Consider the following 15,000-nt stretch of genomic DNA (forward strand, 5'->3'; position numbering starts at 1 on the left):
TCAATCACAAGATCTCTCAATAGTTTGATCAAATGTATCAAGACAAGAATTCCATTTCATTTGCTCCCTAGTTTCCCAATATCCTCCAATGTATTGGTATGTGTCCTTCCCATTCTCTTTGTGAAACCATTGAGGTTTCCATGCTCTTTCTTGGAGCTTCCTACCTCAACTTTTTAGCATTTTCCAAATAATATTATCCATTTTCTAGATAGCATTGATTTGGTCTGAACCTAGAATCTGTTGGTGGAAGATTTTCCTTCAATCCTAGTCTTATCTTATTAAGCGTTATAAATTTTTTTTATGAAGTTATATCGAGTTGAAAAATCTAAGGGTCTTCTAGATTCCCAAATAAAATAGCCACACATAATGGATCATATAACTTGGACTTCACATTAATGTGACCATTAACATAGTACATGTTTTCATTACATTTTGCCATTCCATTTTGCCAACATTGTAGATACTGTATAATTGCTCCTATCTGAAACCACCCTTGAACCTGATGAGGGTTACAATCTAGCATAAATTTCTCTTTGAATTTCAACTTGCAAGAATGCCCACAATTTCCTTGTATACACATTGTCCCAAAATGATCATAGTATAATTTCCCCAAAATTAGATTGTATATGGATGTAGATTGTAATGGAATTTTCAAACTTATCAATTTTCTCGGGATAATTACACATAACACGTGTTTACTACTTATTCCAAGCTTCCCAGAGATGTTTTTGATTGAGAGCCTTTAGAAACTTCCAAGGGTGATCCATTTTCTACTATGATATCCCCTATTCTAGGGAGTTGGATTTGGCTACCCATGGAGTGTCTAAAGCTAATTTCAGAGGCACCTTCTTTTGCTTATAATGGTTGATGCTTTGCACCTATCTCTAAGGAACCTAGATTTCCATCCATCACTAGAGTGTCTCCTCTCTTTGTTGAATAAGGTTATCTTAAATTTTTTAATGAGATTATTGCCTCTATTATATACTAGAATACTAGCATGATCATGTTTGAATATTTAATATGGCAGTTGACATTTGCTCGTGGAGCCAAATGCCCACCTACTACCTGACGACCAGCAGAACAGACAGAAAACATAAATTTGGTAGGTGAGATTTTGAATTTGAATGTTGAGAGGGAAAATGGAATGTGACAAAAGGAATGTTTTATTCATTCATTCAAAGCAGAGAGTTTTTGCAGATCAAGCAGATTAGAGAGAAGTTGCAGAGCTGAGCAAAGAAGGAAGAAGGAAAGCAGTTTGTGCCTGCAGTTGCACGTGTTTCCCCTATTCACTCTGTAAGTTTGTCATTATTAGATTCGTCTTGTTGAAACAGTGATTTCTCCCAACACCATTGTATCAACCATTAGAGCTGCAAGTTTAAAAGTTTATTGAAGTTTGAAGTATTATCAGATTTTGTAATAGTTTAAATCTCAGCTGAATAGAAAAGAAAGTAGGCATACTTGAATCTATCTTCCTCTTTTATTCATTGCATTTGAGAAACTTGGTTGAAAGGTTAAAGCTTGGATTCTATTTTTAATCGTGAAAGCATTCACGTTAGATTGTTTCTAAGTTATAAATTTTATTAGTCGGAGCCGACCTTACTCGGCATCCATTGTCTTCTTTGAGTGATGAGCTAACTCAACATCTATTGCATTTTCCTTTGTGTGCCGAGCTCACTCAGCACTTTTTCCCTATCACTCGGCACCTTCATGTGTCGAGCAAGTGCCGAGCATAACTGGCACTCGGCACGTTCAAGTGCTGAGTAAAATTGGCACTCGGCACCTTCGTGTGCCGAGCAACTTTTAAGTGCTGGGTAAAGTTTTTAGTTTTAGGGTTGTGAGTATTTGTGTTCTAGGGCATTTGTTTTCTTGGGATATTTGACATGGAAGGAGATGCAGGAAAGATATGGCAGTAGCCACCATCCTTTAATGGACAGAATTATGATACATGGGCAAAGAAGATGAAGACCATAATGGTTGCAAATGATTTATGGGAGTTTGTGGTAAATGGATTTAATGATGTAATAGACCCAACTCAGTATGCTACTCTCACAAATGCACAAAAGACTCATTTGAAAGAGTCAAGAAGGAAAGATGCAAAGGCATTAAGTGTTATTGAAGCAGCAATGATAGAGACAGTATTCCCAAAAATTGCAGCAGCAAATTATGCAAAGGAAGCATGGGATACCCTTGAGATGAATTTCAAGGGGACTGATAAAGTCCGCACAGTAAAGCTACAGAATATAAGGAGGGAGTTTGAGAACCTTCTGATGAAGAAAAATAAATAAGTTGCAGACTTCAGTTCAAGAACGTCCAATTTGATTAACCAACTGAAGTCAAATGGAGAAGACTATCAAGAGCAGAGGATAGCGAAAAATATATTGAGGAGTTTACCTCATAAATATGACAATTTGGTCATAAACATAGAAGAGGTAAAAGACCTCAGTGTTTTGACAATGGATGAGTTGATGGGTTCTCTTCAAACCCATGAGCATAGGATCAATAGATCTACTTCTTCATCTTCCCAAGAGCATGCATTCAAGGCTCAATCATATCCAAGAGGAAGGGGGAGAGGAAAAAATGGCTCAGGCAAAAATTCCAAAGGTAGAGGCCGAGGTAATGGAGGACAAAGGAATGTTGTAGCAGAGAGCTCAAGAAGAGCAGATGGAGTAAGTAGCTCACAAAATACCTCAAGAGGAGGTAAGAAAAACTAAAACTCAAATAAGAGTAATTTAGAATGCTACTACCATAATAAATATGGGTATTATGCAAATGAATGCTGGAAGAAGCAAAATGATCAGTCAGGACAAGCAAATGTAGCTGATGTGAATATGGGAAGTGGACCCAATGTTGTTGCCTTCATCATGTGTAATGTTGGTGAAGAAGGAAGCCCTAAGGTTTGGTATCTCGATAGTGGATGTAGCAACCACATGAGTGGTAATGAAACCTTATTTTCATTCATTGACAAGAGTTTCAAATCAGAAATTAAGATTGGTAACAATGAAACCCTACTAGTTGTGGGCAAAGGATCTATTATGGTCCGCACTAAGAAAGGTGAGAAAAATGAAATACAAAATGTGTATTTCGCCCCTAGTATGAAGCACAATTTGATGAAGATTGGTCAGCTCATTCAAAATGGATACAAAGTGCTGATGGAGAATGACATGTGTGTCATCCAAGAAAAAGGTGGGAGCAAGAATTTACTTGCAGCAGTTCAAATGACCAAGAACAGAATGTTTCCCTTGAGGATTGAGACATGTTTCTCATCTCAAGTTAGTGCTGCACCTCCCACACAATCAGCTCTAAGGAGTGTGATTGAAGACCCTTCACAGTTGTGGCATCTCAGGTATGGTCATCTTGGCTATGCTGGTTTAAATTTATTGTCAAATAAAAGAATGGTAGATGGTTTTCCATGTGTAGGAAATTCTTGTGACAATTGTGAGGCTTGTATTTTGGGTAAGCAACATAGGCTTCCCTTTAATTCTAGAAATTCTAGGAGGGCTAGATATCCATTAGAGTTAGTGCATACTGACCTAGTCGGTCCTATGCAAGTTACTTCCATTGGGGGGAGTACTAATTTTATGACATTTATTGATGATTTGAGTCATAGGACATGGGTGTATTTCTTAAAAAATAAATCTGAAGCATTTGATAAATTTGTAGAATTTAAAGCCCAGGCTAAAAGAGAATGTGGACATTATATCAAGGTCCTTAAATCAGATAGAGGAGGGGAGTATATCTCCAATTCTTTTGTAAACTTTTGCAGGAAACATGGCATAAAGAAAGAGCTCACAGCTAGCTATACACCATCGTAGAATGGAGTGGCTAAAAGAAAGAATATGATCATTGTTGAAATGACGAGGAGCATGATGAAAGAGAAAGGTCTCCTAACTGAATTTTGGAGAGAGGCTATGGCAACGGCAGATTACCTAATTAATAGGCATCCTACAAAGGCAGTCCGTGACAGAATTCCAATGGAAGCATGGTCACGAAGAAGATGGACAGTTGAACACCTAAGGGTGTTTGGATGTGTTGCATATGCACATCTACCTAAAGAGAAAAGGCAAAAAATTGATGAAAAAGGTGTGAAATGCATTTTCACAGGGTACAACCCAGAATCAAAGGCATATAGATTGTATGACCCATTGAACAACAAGATGATGCTTTCAAGAGATGTGGAATTTCTTTAAAATTTTTCTTGGTATGGTTCAATTGATGAGTCATCGAGCACTTCTAGTAAAGTGCCAATTATGAGTGAAGAAGATGTTGATGAACAACAAGAAGAAGGAGTAAGTAGAAGAAAAGGAAAGTAGGCTCAAACATTGCCAAGCTCCTCTAGGCATGACTATGTGTCTATGCCGAGTACTAGTGAAGACCGAGCTAGTCATCAATGCAACAACAGTGAAGAATTTGATCCCACACTCTCCTCCCTATTACCAAGAAAGAACAAGAGTCTTAGGAAGATATACCAAGATGAAAGGTATGAAGATTATGATGAGAGTGTTAATTTTGCATTATTTTCTCATAGTGATCCAATATATTTTGAGGAAGCTATTAAGGAGAAGAAATGGTGTAATGCCATGGATGGGGAAATAGATACTATAGAAAGAAATGAGACATGGGAGCTAATTGAATTGCCTCCAAAGAAACAAGTGATTGGAGTGAAATGGGTCTGTAAGACCAAATGTAATGCAGAAGGCAAGATTGATAGGCATAAGGCAAGGCCGGTAGTCAAGGGCTACAAATAGCAGTATGGAAGAGATTATGATGAGACCTATGCCCCAGTTGAAAGAATGGAAACCGTGCATGTTGTCATAGCAATTGCAGCCCAGCACAAGTGGAAGGTATTTCAAATGGATGTGAAGTCCACCTTCCTAAATGGTGTATTGAAAGAAGAAGTGTATGTGGAGCAGCCATCTAGTTATGAAATTGTAGGTGAAGAGAACAAAGTATATAGGTTGAAGAGAGCTCTTTATGGGCTCAAGAAAGCTCCACGGGCATGGTACAGTACGATTGACTCATATTTGATGAGCAATGGCTTTAGCAAAAGCAATGGTGAGCCCACTCTTTACATCAAGGAAATAGATGGTAATGTATTGATTGTTGTCTTCTATGTAGATGACTTAATTTTTACTAGAAATGAAAAGGCTCTAATTGGTGAGTTCAAAGAGGCCATGAAAAGTGAATTTGAAATGACAGACCTATGTCTCTTGAAGTACTTTCTAGGCATAGAAGTAAAACAAATGCATGCTGGCATCTTCATCTCTCAAGAAAAGTATGCAGGGCAGATCTTGGAGAGATTTAAAATGCACAATAGTAAGGCAACACCCACACCAATAGTAATAGGTTTGAAGTTGAGCAAGGAAGACTCTAGCAAGAGAGTGGATCCAACATTGTACAAGAGTATGGTTGGAATTTTAATGTATTTTACTGCAACTCGGCCAGACCTAATGGATGCAGTATGTCTAATTTCTAGATTTATGGAAACACCAAAGGATTCCCATTGGCAAGCGGGAAAGAGGATCCTAAGGTATGTGAAAGGTACCAAGAGATTTGAGATTTTGTATACTAAAAATGATGATTTCAAGTTGGTTGGTTACGCGGATAGTGATTGGGCTGGAAGTTTAGATGATAGGAAGAGCACTTCCGGATACATGTTTCATATGGGATTGGGTGCAATTTCATGGGCATCCAAGAAGCAACCTATTGTTGCTCAATCTAAAATAGAGGCTAAATACATAGCAGAAAATGCAATAGCATGTCAAGCAATTTGGCTAAGGAGGATCTTGACAGATTTGAATGAAAGGCAAGAGGTTGGAACCACAATTTATTGTGAAAACATCTGATCAATTGCATTGTCGAAGAATCCAGTCTTCCATGGGAGAAGCAAGCATATTGAGATCAGATAATACTTCATCAGAAAGTTGGTGGAGAATGGGGATATCAAGATGGATTTTTGCAAGTCAGAGCAGCAACTAGTAGATATTTTCACCAAGCCATTAGGCATTGGAATTTTTGTACACCTAACAGAGTGTCTTGGTGTAGTTGATGTGGATCAGTTGTGATCCTTATTTTGTTTGGCTTGGGATAAAGGGGGAGTATTAGAATATTTAATATGGTAGTTGACATTTGCCCCTGGAGCCAAACGCCCACCTACTACCTGATGACCAGCAGAACAGACATAAAACAAAACTTTGGTAGATGAGATTTTGAATTTGAATGTTGAGAGGGAAAATGGAATTGACAAAAGGAATGTTTTATTCATTCATTCAAAGCAAAGAGTTTTTGCAAATCAAGTAGATCAGAGAGAAGTTGCAGAGCTGAGCAGAGAAGGAAGAAGGAAAGCAGTTTGTGCCTACAGTTGCACGTGTTTCCCCTATTCACTCTGTAAGTTTGTCATTATTAGATTTGTCCTATTGAAGCAATGATTGCTCCAGGCACCATTTTATGCAGCCATTAGAGCTACATGTTTAAAATTTTATTGAAGTTTAAAGTATTATCAGTTTAGGGTTATTTTAGGGTTTTCTAGTTGAAGCTGAATGCTTCCAAATTTTGTAATAGTTTAAATCTCAGTTGAATAGAAAAGAAAGTAGGCATACTTGAATCTATCTTCCTCTTCAATTCATTGCATTTGAGAAACTTGGTTGAAAGGTTAAAGCTCATCTCTCTATTTTTAATCGTGAAAGCATTCACTTTAGATTGTTTGTAAGTTATAAAATTTATTAGTTGGAGCCGATCTTACTCGACATCCATTGTCTTCTTTGAGTGCCAAGCTAACTCAGCATCTACTGCATTTTCTTTTGTGTGTCGAGCTCACTCAGCACCTGTTCCCTATCAAGTGTCGAGCATACCTGGCACTCGACACCTTCATGTGCCGAGTAAAACTGGCACTCGGCACCTTCATGTGTCGAGCAACTTTTAAGTGCCGGGTAAAGTTTTTAGTTTTAGGGTTGTGAGTATTTGCGTATTAAATTATATTTTAATATATTTCTCACAAATTAGGCATAAAAGAATTAGCCATTGACTATCGATCCATATTTGGAAGTGGGCTTAAAAGTCTTCTTTGTGACTCTAGCCTAGACAAAGAGTTTATAGAAAAGAAGGTTACCTTCCCTGGAGAAGGAGAAATTGCAAGGACCTCATGTAAGTTGTTGATCTTGATTTTTGTTCATAAATTTCATTGTTTTGTTAGAAGACAACTTGCATCTGAATCACATCTTGAGCTGCTCAAAGAAATTGAGAATAATCACAACCAAGAGCCATATGAACTAATATAGTTAATGATGTGAAGCACTAATCAGTTGAGGAAATAATCATTTTTGAGTTATGTAGGAGATACATTTGGGAGAATTGATATAGGGTCACCTCTAAGCATCCAACTCCAATTTAGATGAAGTTATCTAGGTCGAATGTACCTACCACTTATGGGCATAGGGGTCAATTTGTCAAAGTTGTCTTCATTTTGTGTTATCATCTTCAATCCTCATGTTGGTTGGTTTTGAGAAGTTGTGAGAGGTGGTAGGCATAGGTATCCTTCGATTGAGTAGCCCACCCTACTAGATCAATTAAACTTAGATTTTTAGATTTTAAATTCTAATAAAAGAAAAAGGATAGGATTTAAACTCAAAATTAGCAAGCTAGATTTTAAAACACTTCATCTTCAAACAACTATATCTAGTGCTAAGAATGATGATGATGTAGATGGCATTAAGGGATTGGAATTTATTTTACCTAATCCTAATTAGTCATGGATAAAGAAGTTGGGAGATGCAATATTATTTTGATGCAAGAAGTTATGGCCCTTTGCTACAAACACAGTCATAGTTTACATGATAAACTATACGATGAGCATGAATAGAAGGATATTTTGTGGGCATTTGGGAAATCTATGACTTGCTGGATGCTCTCTTGAAAATTTAGGAATCCAAGTTCTTGCTTATGGTCAAAAGGTAAGTTTAATTTCTGAAAAAATAATATGTCACTTACTACAATAGGAATAGTGATCGAGAGTGCACATATCTCTACACAAGCAAACCAGTAAAAATATTGGCAAAATCTTCTGGAGCAAGCCTAAAGATGGGCAATTGCAATTTCAAATAAAAAATATTGGTGTACGCTTCATGTATGCTGTATAATTTTTAATTCTCTGAAAGATAGCTTGACTTGTTAAAACAACACTAATAATGACCCTAAGCCTTGGCTCCGCGAGGACAATATCAGATGCAACTCTTGCAGCATCAGTTGCATCTGCCACAACTATTCCAATGTCGGCCTTCTTCAAGGATGGAGCATCATTAACACCATCTCCATTCATTCCACAGATATGCTTCATCAAGGAGCTTCACTATGTCATATTTAGGTTTTGTGTCCATGAAAAATAGATTGCCAAACATAAATCTTATGGAAAAATAGTTTTAAAAAATACTCAACAGGATTTAAGAGAACACAGTGGGCATGGAAATATGAATACCATCGATTAAGAGATCCAAAAGGTTGTTGATCTCATTCCTATATTTCCTATAATGAATGGAATAAATAACAGTTATCTCCACAATATTCTAATTTCAATCGAACATGTACAAAAATATCCAATTGTTGTAAGAACTTGTATTACTGATTAAGTATTATTAGGAATTTTCCTCAAATCTAGATAAAGGCTAAAATCCAAGCTAAAATAGCAGTAATTTCTCCCTCAAAGGAGGAGCATACATGCAGCTTACAATCATATCGTGTAAATACTTTTCCATATAGTTTCCTACCTTTTGGAAATGGTTCTGGAAATGGCTAACATTGTTGGTAGACTCGACTAAATGAGAATCCTTCATAGAGAAAGTGTGAACTCTAGTCGCAATAACCACCGCCTCAATCTCTCCTTATTTAGTGGAGACCCTAAAAATACTTTGTCTCATGGATTCTTTGTGATAGGAATGGATTAACTAGTCAGGGAATATTGGTTAATCTTTAAAGGATCACCCTCAAGCAGACAAGCATCTGCGGGAACAACATCTCCAAGTTTCATACTGATTATGTCACCTGGAACATGAATTGACACATCTTCTTGCCATCTGCCATCAAAAAGGACCTGAGAAAAATAAAATCCCAAACATTGGTAATTACATAACAAAGTAGCAACAATAAAAACATTGGCCATTGCCGAGTAACTAAATGATGCTGTAAATTATGAATACCATAGTCTTTGGTGCAAGACTTCCCATCAGAGCTGCGGCTGCATTACCAACATTGTATTCTTCAATTAAATTGATGGTGGAATTGAATACATGCTCAAAATTATACATGTTTCTATATGGCTTCCCGTTTCTCCAGATCGATTTTTTGAATTCTTAAGAGATAAGAGACTTAGAAATGTGGTAACCTAGATTTAAATTTTTCCTTCAAATTATGAAATTACTATCCAAAAATGACCAAAATATTCTAGTGGGACAAAAGAAGTACACCCAACTTAGACAGGATATTTCAATGGGTATTCAAGCCATAAAAGAAAATCTGAATAAAATGCTAGAATTGGTCTTGAGAAAACAATTTACATAAGTACCCACAAAAGAGAGATATAGTTTTAGTAGGATTCTAAATGTTTATCTAACATAGAACAGATGAGGATCTCTTAGACAATCTCCAATTAGTAAAAAACTTATAAAATTAAAGGTTAGAAGGTTATAACGACATTCACCTATTGTAAATGCCCACCTCTTCTCATTTCTTCTTTCACTACCACAATTTCTGATTCAAATGTTCCCCCTTATCTCAATCCCTTGTTCAAACCTCCCTGGGATGTCTTCAACCTATCTTGTAAATACATTTATCCTCCTCCCAATTATACTCAATTTATTAGTCCATTTCCTTTACTTCTTAACATTTACAACAACCAACATACTTGGTTTATCTTTTTACCCAATTGGTGGCTGAAACACAATGATATTTGTAGAAGTAGCAAAGCAAAGAGAGCTATTGCCTAATTTTCTCATTTTGTAGAGCTTACACTAAGAAGAACTTGTCCAACTTTGAGGTGATGGTGTTAATGTTGAATTTCTACATTAAATGACCTAATAACCTCTATAGTGACTAAATGGATGCAACGAGTACTATAAGATGGTCGATTTTAGTTTTCTTGAGCTCAAGCAGAAGTCAGGAATGGAGATGTTAAACTATGAAAGTGCTCTAAAAATCAAAAAGCTTGTGGACGAAGTGATTGATGCAGAGGTTCCATTTTCTACCACTTTCCTTGGTTTCAAGACAAGTTAAGGTTTTCTCAAGATAAAAATCATATCCTCCACTTTGAGTACCCAATCACAAAACCTCTACACCCTCAAATGTTTCCTCTTGTCTCACCAACAAATCTTATTACATTCTCCATAACCCCTTACTGAGTTGCTCTCAACATCTAGGGCTCCTTGTGTTGATGCTCACTTGACTTCCTAGTATTCTATCTCTCTTCCTTTGCTAGCTTTATTTCAATCCAAATCTTAGGTTACAAGATGTTTACCGAGATCAAAACAACTTCATGTTATTCCTCACATCATCCAATTATTTCTTTGGTCTCACATTCACCCATCATCCAAATTGTTCTGATCATGCCAATTTTAAATTGGCTTGCCTAGACCCTTTTTGTGGTATTGTCTTCAAAAATCCCATGGAACGCACCAATTTTATTTCACCCTCCTTTGTAACAAGGTTATATATAATATTTACCAAAAATAAATCCTTTGACTCTTTATATAACTCCTCAAGGTTGCAAACCCTGATCTAGGCTATCAAGACCTACTTGTCACCCCTACCAAAGGAAGTATTAATTAGACTTAGATTTCAATAAATTTTCTTATTGGGGCATTTAGAAGCATCCAAAAAAACTTCAAATATACATTTTTAGGCTTTAGATCAAAGCCCATCAAAAGTTATGGCGACTATTGTTCCTTTGCTATTTAATTTTGCCACCCACATTGAGATGTTCAACTAGGGTTTCAAGAATATCTCCACCAAAATACAACCATTTGAATGGAAACCAAATACAAGATAAAATAGACTCTCCTATCTTTCATTTGAAACTAGTCTAAGGATTTTCCAATGGTAACATTGGAAGATATTGAAGTTATGAATTGACTAATTCCATATTCTGCCAGATTACAACCTCTTAGTGGCTATATGTGGATTTCTCCCTCATTTCTACACCTTTTGATGTCAAAATTGTTGCAAATAAAAGATAACAATTTTTCCCATCTTCCTATGAGGCTACTTTTTGCATTTGAAAACATACAAGAGTGTGGTAAATGAAAAACTAGTCATGTTTGCAGTAAAATATAGTTGTTTTGATTTATATATGCCTTCTTCTAAATAAAACTTCTTCCACCTTATTTTCATCAGTTGTCATTGATCAATTTAATGGTTTTCCTCTAGTTACAACCAACTTGGAGGTTATGAATGTTGGGCAACCAAATTTTAAAATACAAGGTAAACAACAAGTCTTGTTTTCAATAATATTGTTGCTGACAATAGTTAAAACAAAATTTGAAAATTATTGTCTTAAACATCTTTAAAAATTACATATTTATTCTAGTGATTAATTCAACCCTCTTACACATCTCTCCAAACTTTTTCCATTTCACCATAGTAAACTTTAGGATTTATAACTCATCCTAAGTCACTAGGCCTTACATATTAGGACTTATTAAAATTTTAGAACCTCTAGATCCTTGTAGACACTTGGCCATCTTCTTGAGGTCTTGTACACTCATTGTCTTCATCAATGGTTTATTTCAAGGTGTGCGCTTGCACTAGTTATATGCCAAACTAGGTGAAATGCTAAAAAATAAAGATGATGTTGTGGCTAAAGGAAAACCATCTAAAGGACTTCATTGGTAAGATAAAGGAAGAGCAGTGAACAAGCAACTCTACGAATATAACTAAAGATGCAAATCAAGCATTATGGAACATGACAATTGAAGCCTTGGAAGTTTTTATGACATCCTTAAGATTCATTGATGTAATTTTACGTAATTTTACTAAAGTAAAGACCATGTTTGATTTCATAAATTTAAGGATAGATGTAAGAATGATAGTAATCTCTAGGATATATACTTTTCTAACACTAATGAATAGATGAACATTTTGATTGTGGCTATGATTTCTGACAGATTTATTACTATAGGTCTAGATGAATAGATGCTTGTGCTTGAGTTCTAAATACAAAATTTGAAAAAGAGCCTAAAGTCTTGTTCATCATTTTTTTCATACTATTTCTTCCTAAGACATTTATTATTGCAACTTTAATATCTTTCTTTAAAAGGGCTTCATGTCCTGCTACTTCTAAACATTGACAAACCATTACACCATGAGTATTTTAAGTGTTGGAGGTAGCATTTGGGCAAGGTTATGCTTTTCCTTTGTTAGGATATGATATAAGCTTGGGTCTCAATTGTTAAAATTATATATCCTCTTCACACATGAATGTACATGATTTTTGTACATCACCACAAACTCATCACTTGTTAGTATGTGGAAAACCTTTATTTAGTATTGCATGGAAATTCATTACTTGGGGAGTGTAGTCCACCTTTATTTCTATCTAGGACAAGCCTAATTCACCTTCCATTTCAAACACATTCTTGATCACTAAGCAATGTTTTTATTTTTTAGTATGGTGAACCTCAACATGTGTTGGTTGTTGGAATTTACAGGTGGGAAGATTTACTTCTAAGAGGGGGGTGAATTAGAAGTAACTAACTTTAACCTCTTCAAAACCTTTTAACTAGTATCATTCAAATTCATCTACTTCATCTAATAAACATGAAAGTAAAGACATGCATGAAAATGGATAACACAAGATTTTGTAACCTAGAAACCCTCCAAAATGAGAAGGTAAAATTGGGGTGGGGATGACAACCACAAATTACCATTGCAACAATATGTAACTGTTTAAGGTTACAAAGTTTGACCACTTCCAATGGTCTACCCTGTGAAAGGCCTATCCTATTAAAGACTTTACACCCTCTTAAAAGTGACCTAGTTAAAGGATTTACAAACATTCACTTGGAATGTTACCCTATTAAACGATTTACAATCTTCTTAAGGATCTACAATATGGTTGCTAAACCAACATAGCTACTAAGCCAACCTATCATCATAAGATTTTCATTCTCACAATACAATATTTAGAAAGTATAGAAGAATGTCTTTACCTAATGACTTGCAATCTTCAATTGCTAATTCCAGATCCTTGTTCTTCTCTGCCTGCTTCGATCCTTGCTTCATCTAATATGCCTCTCTTTGCAACTCTGATACTCTATTCTTGATCAACTAAAATTTTCAATGTTGTTATGCTCTTTCTAAGTCTTTAAACACCCATATGAACTTTGCTATAGTTCACCCATACCCTTCTCACATGTGCACACAATGGGGTATTGCCCTCCTTTTAAAGGCTTAGAAGACTTAAGGTTAGGTATGAATCTATGATCAATATTCACTCTTCATTTCTAGCTCAATTCTTTCACTTTTCCTATTGGTTGCATGCGTTCTCCATTTTTCTTATTGGCTACATGTTGATTACATAGGTAATGCAAAATATTCTATCTTATCTTTAAGATCCTTCAAGATTCATCTTATGTTGGCTCAAAAATGGTTTACATTTGAGTTTGTGAAGATACAAACTCATATGTTGATTCTGTGTTACTCAACACTTACTATTTGCTGATGCTCGACACATATAGGAATTTTGTTTCACTTGGCTCCTATAGAAATTTTTTTTCTCTTTGCATCTATACTCTGCTCGACACCTATAGTGACTCAGCATCACTTATCACTTAGCACTTGAACTTCACTTGGCACCTGAAGTTCACTCAACACCTATTTAATTCTTTGGCTCAACACACACTATAGCTTGACATCTATATTATACTAAGCATCAACTAAAAATTGGGTTAAGTGTGTTGACACTCAATTGTCAAAACTAATCTGAGACAAACAATCTCCCCGTTTGACATGAGTGGCAAAAACACTTAACTGAACATTACGGATCTCATCTTTTATGATTATAATACACATTCTATTTGGAATATGTGCAAAACTTCAAAAACTTCTTCAAAATTTTGTAAATGATTATATACCTTGAAAAGTTGTAACTCCCCCTGAGCTGATGTGCCAATTCTATAACCAAAATTCCATTTCTATAACCAAAGACTTGTGTTGAATTTGTCTCATGCTGATGTGTCTGATACTCTTTGCCTTATTTTCTTTTGTGTCTGATTAGTTTTTGTGTACCCTATTTCTACTTTTTTTTCACTCTATATCTACTCCCCCTTTCATACATCTTCTTGCAATTTATCCTTTTGGCTATATCACCTTGTTTCTCCTCAAAAATTCAAAATTTTCAAAATTTTATATCTCCCTCTTTTGGGCATGTCTCCTTTTATTTACACATCACATACATTCTTAATATCTCCTATGGGTATATCTCCCCCAAAATATTATATCTCCCCATTTTTGATACTTATGTCAAAGGGTCCTAAGAATGAATGGAATATTTAGCCAAAAAAAAATATTTACCTCCAAGATCATCTTTAGAGAAGCATCCTAGTTGTGCTGGATGGCTATCTCTACTGCAAGATGTACCAGGCCTTCTAAAGTAGAAAGATTGGGATCTTTCTTCAAAAAAAATTCTACATAGGCCTATTCCTTATGTAGGAATTCTAAATGTGGAGTGATAGAAGATTGAATCTATATCAATTTGGCCTTAATAGTGGCCTCTTCTACTATTAGTACAGCTAACTCCTTCTAGGTGTGAAGTGTTGTTGCAAAATGCTTCTCACTTTGAGCTAGATCTTTATGTAGCTATGTGCTAGATATCTTAAGATTTTGTTCCAAGCTCAGTATTCTTTGGCTGGTTTCTTGTATGAAATATTATGAATCACACAACTTGGAGTACAATGAGAATACATTCTACTTGCGAACGTGCTATTTCACTAGATATTTTCTCATTAACTTTCATTTGAAACT

General features: G+C 35.6%; 1 pseudogene; it reads right to left on the bottom strand.

Annotated features, from left to right (window-relative positions):
- On the bottom strand, positions 1–8,311 carry LOC149532980 (oxysterol-binding protein-related protein 1B-like; annotated as a pseudogene).
- Positions 8,312–15,000: the final 6,689 nt, after the last annotated feature.

This window comes from Cupressus sempervirens, chromosome 10 (assembly GCF_028749045.1).
Source record: "Cupressus sempervirens isolate cs-2001-9-10 chromosome 10, ASM2874904v1, whole genome shotgun sequence".
NCBI classification, from domain to species: Eukaryota; Viridiplantae; Streptophyta; class Pinopsida; order Cupressales; family Cupressaceae; genus Cupressus; species Cupressus sempervirens.